The sequence below is a fragment of the Schistocerca cancellata genome, chromosome 3 (genome assembly GCF_023864275.1).
Source record: "Schistocerca cancellata isolate TAMUIC-IGC-003103 chromosome 3, iqSchCanc2.1, whole genome shotgun sequence".
In the NCBI taxonomy this organism is placed as follows: domain Eukaryota; kingdom Metazoa; phylum Arthropoda; class Insecta; order Orthoptera; family Acrididae; genus Schistocerca; species Schistocerca cancellata.
In genome coordinates this window covers 341433138-341437878 of record NC_064628.1, presented here as the reverse complement: position 1 = coordinate 341437878, position 4741 = coordinate 341433138, and the positions used below count along the sequence as shown (strand labels likewise).

At 47.0% G+C, this 4741-nt stretch overlaps 1 pseudogene; it reads right to left on the bottom strand.

The window, feature by feature from the left end:
- Nucleotides 1-909: 909 nt before the first annotated feature.
- LOC126177677 (5S ribosomal RNA) lies at nucleotides 910-1027 on the bottom strand (annotated as a pseudogene).
- Nucleotides 1028-4741: the final 3714 nt, after the last annotated feature.

The following is a 4741-nucleotide window of genomic DNA, read 5'->3' as shown; positions in this document are numbered from 1 at the left end:
GTGGGAAACGTGAAGTTTCATGGAAGCATTTTATTTGCGATGGACATGTTTGAAAACTTGCAAAACTGTTTCAGGACATCGCTACAAAATCGATTTGAATCTTACCATTACGGAGGGCCTGAGTGCTATGAGCAAACGCCAGTGATAGCAGATACATCTATCGGTTTGTGCTTCACTAGGCTGTCTTTCTTACGATGTTGTGAAGATTAGCCAATCAACACTCCATGTACACAGCATAATCTGTGGTGTCACCGCCAGACACCACACTTGCTAGGTGGTAGCCTTTAAATAGGCCGCGGTCCGTTAGTATACGTCGGACCCGCGTGTCGCCAGTATCAGTGACTGCAGACCGAGCGCTGTCACAGAGGTCTAGTAGAGACTCCCTAGCACTCGCTCCAGTTGGACAGCCGACTTTGCTAGCGTTGGTTCACTGTCTACATACGCTCTCATTTGCAGAGACGACAGTTTAGCATGACCTTCAGCTACGTCATTTGCTGCGACCTAGCAAGGCGCCATATTCAGTTACTATAAGTACGACCTAGCAAGAATGTATTCTGAGCAGATAATATTGTGAATCATGTACCGTCAAGAGCGACGTTCATCATTTATGGATGAAAGTTAAGTATCAAACTAATTACGTCCGCTTTCTGAATTCTAATTCTCTGTCATGTTCCGGATCTCACGTCAGTATAGTTCTTCCCTCCTCACGCCAGCCTGTGTGAGCTAAAACGCGTGCATTTCGGCCTCCTCTCGTAACACGTGTTGGCTCTTCTGCCAACACAACAGGAGGGACATGGGGTCACCACACCGCTCTCCCGGTCGTTATGATGGTATTCTTGACCGAAGTCGCTACTATTCGGTCGAGCAGCTCGTCAATTGGCATCACGAGGCTGAGTGCACCCCGAAAAATGGCAACAGCGCATGGCGGCCTGGATGGTCACCCATCCAAGTGCCGACCACGCCCAACAGCGCTTAACTTCGGTGATCTCACGGGAACCGGTGTATCCACTGCGGCAAAATCGTTGCCCGCGCTTTTCACAGGTGGTCACAGTAATGTGACGACTGAGGTTGGTGGAAGGACTTTTTTATACAGCTGGACTGCACGGAAGGAGGTCTGTACAGAGAGACAAGACCCACGACCTGCGAGACAGCGCCGTCAGTTGCTCGTCTCTCTGGATGGTCTCCCATTTGTGCGGGTTCCTTCTAACGAGAGCAGCGTGGGCGCCGCCACCCGACTCTTCCAGAGTGGCCACTGGCTGGACTTATCGGTTCGTTTCGAGTCCAATCGAAAGCCAATTTCCGTACGGCGCCCGCGCGGTTTAATTCTTCTTCACAATAGTCGGCTGTGGATTGCACTCGCTCGCAGCCTCCCTCCACGCCCTCTCCTGATGAACTGCTTCCGCAAGGCCGTTGCTGAAACTGCCTGGAGATAGCCGTCCTTTCCGAATGTGTAAATACAGTACTGCCACACAGCTCGGTAACTTTTCAAAGTGCTGGAGTGCTATAATACACCCTGTCGAGTAACAGAACGCAAGGACGCCGTCGTTACGCACGCGACACCTTGCGCTACGTTATTACGTTTTCAATAACGCCGTGCATAAAAATGGGATTTTTCTGGGACTCGTGCCTCGGGTTCTAATTGTGACAGAAAGGCAGTTTTGTGTTAGCAGAAGAGCCAACACAGTGTTACGAGTGGAGGCCGAAGTGCACGCGTTTTAGCTCACGCAGGCTGGCGTGAGGAGGGAAGAACTATACTGACGTGAGGTCTGGAACATGATAAGGAATGAGAATTCAGAAAGCGGACGTAATTAGTTTGATACTTAACTTTAATCCCTTAATGATGAACGTCGCTCTTGACGGTACATGATTCACAATATTATGTGTTCAGGATACATTCTTGAAGTAATTATAGTAACTGAATATGGCGCCTTGCTAGGTCGTAGCAAATGACGTAGCTGAAGGCCATGCTAAACTGTCGTCTCTGCAAATGAGAGCGTATGTAGACAGTGAACCATCGCTAGCAAATTCGGCTGTCCAACTGGGGCGAGTGCTAGGGAGTCTCTACTAGACCTCTGTGACAGTGCTCGGTCTGCAGTCACTGATACTGGCGACACGCGGGTCCGACGTATACTAACGGACCGCGGCCGATTTAAAGGCTACCACCTAGCAAGTGTGGTGTCTGGCGGTGACACCACAGACAGGGCCACGTGTTTTGGACAGCTCTTGGACCACATACCATTTGTATACTAAACAGAAGATCGTCTTAGTTTTCTGCAGTGCAGGCTCGAAGTTTGAATATTACAGACAGCCTCCAGCTTAGGCAAATGGAGCAAATCGGCTGGTTCTTTTTGCACGAAATGTGGTCTGCGGTGGGTTCTAAAGGTCTTATTGAGGCACCATTTAGTTCGTGGACGGTTTCTGATAAAAGCAGAAAAATTTGGTTTTTGGGTGTCAAAATCGTGCTGCGGATTCCTAGACCGCTATGCTCAGCATATGGCTGAATTTTTTACGATATAATCCTAAGATTCTGACCTCTAACAATCTCGAAAATATTCTTGATATCTTTATCAAATTTCAAGATACAGAGGTTCAAATTTACCCTACCTGGACAGGTAAAATACGCACGCAAAATCCGGCGTGAAGCGAGAACGTAGTTCATAAAACGACGTAACGCGGAGATCTATGCTGTAACAGAAGGTTCTAGGAACTGCTGTTGTAGTATTGAAGCATATGCAAAATTTTTGTGCACATACAATTCGGTCTGAGGTGTGAAATTATACAGTTTTGCGTTACCAACCAACGAAATTTTACTGTCCCATGAAATTGTTTTCAAATGAGTGACATACCCTGATGCAGCACGGAAAAGAGGAGAATCATCGGAAATACGCTCTATCGGAGCACAAGAAAGGAGAATATGCTCCTATGAAAAAGATTCTTACTTAAAAATGGAGTACCAGCTGCCTCATTCTACATTCCTCAGCACCTTCAAATATTTTCTCAATACTTTTAGTATACGAAAATACTCGTGCTTTTTCGTGCTGAGAGAGGAGACAGTGGCAGTGGAAAGAGATGGAAATAATAATCACTGGAAGACAGTATACAGTAGTTGTGGTGTAGAAAGAGCGTAGGAGGCAATGACAGTGTGAGAGAAAGAGAGGGACACAATGACAGTGGAACTTAGTTGACAGTGAAGAACAATCTAGGAAAAGAGTGAAGGAGACAGTACCAATGGACGAGAAATAAAGCGAAGGAGACAGTGGAGAGGGTGAGAGTCAGTGATAATGAGAGACGATCCATAACTATCACAACGAGGGAGAGACAACAGCAAAACAGCAATGGGAAGGAATGAATTGAATAAGACAGTAGCAGTAAGACAGAGCGAGAGGCAGAGAGTGTCAGTGAGAGGCAGTAGTAGTGGTAGCAGTAGTAGGACAGAACGAAGGAGACTGTGGCTGTGAGACGGGGGACAATGTCAGAGAGACGCAAAGAGAAAATGACAATGAGTAGGGCTGAATGAATGAGTGAGTGAGTGGATGGGTATGAGGAATTACAGCGATGGACCAGTGGGTATGAGCGATTTATAGTTGGGGTAGCGTGCGGAAGTGAGTTGTGAGTTGCATGTTAAAAAGAACAAGAATGTGTTTGCATGCTAAAAAATTTGGGAAAATTTTTAATGTTGCTGAGGAAGGTAGAATGAGGTAGCTGGTACCCCACTTTTCAGCCAGACTCTTTTAGAATCGGGGCGTATTAGCCAATCGACGCTCACCTCTGGTTCGTGTAGCCCCTATGTTTATGATTTGCTAAGGCCGGTGGCTGTACTCTTTCATCGAGTTTTCCACGATGTTATCTCTCAGCAAGATGACAGCAGATCGCATATTACCCATGCTGTCTTCCCCTACCTTAATACAGAGAGTGTTTGATTGTTGCCTGGGCTAGAACACTGTCGATTGTGGTAGGCTTAAAACATCTCGTCATGAATTGCAGAGAGACTGACACACCATCACTCACTACGACTGATGAACTCATTCACAGAGATGATGTAGTATGGAACCAGTGGAAAAATTCTGTAGGATTGATGGCGTGTCAGTCTCTCGGAAATTCATGACGAGATGTTTTCAGTCTGGCCCGGGCAACAGTCAGACACGTTCTGTATTATGCTAGAGCAACATAGCACCGGTAACATGCGGTCTTGTGTTATCTTGTTGAAACATAACGTCACAGAGAACTAGAAGCTAGGGCACAGCCACCAGTCTTAACACGCCAAAAACATAGGGGGTATGGAAATCAGAAGTGAGCGTCTTGTGAAATCAGTGGCACAATGACCCTAGGTGCAGGGCCCCTAGCCGATAAAGAATGAAGACTGCCTAAGATCATTCTCCTCGGAGCCCCAAAATGTATGAAGATGTATGCAGGATCAGAGCTCGTAGGAAAAGACGAAGAGGTGGTACCCGTGTCCTCAGTGTTGTTGCCATCTCTCTGCTCTTTCGTCAAGGAAAGCTGCAGGAATGGTAGGCGTCTGGTGCAAACGTCATAGCATTGTCTCTGTGGACAGTTGTCTTGTTGAAAACGAGCTCATTTCCTGTTTTCGTGACACGGCTGTACGATCAAACACAGAAGAGCAGGCAATGTCTCTACTCTCAGGCGCTAGACGCATGGGACCTTAGAGGTGCTGAATGGCGTAGAGTGTGGCCATCTTGAACCTGTCGAATCATATAGTACTCGTGGTGTTCCGAACAAAGTG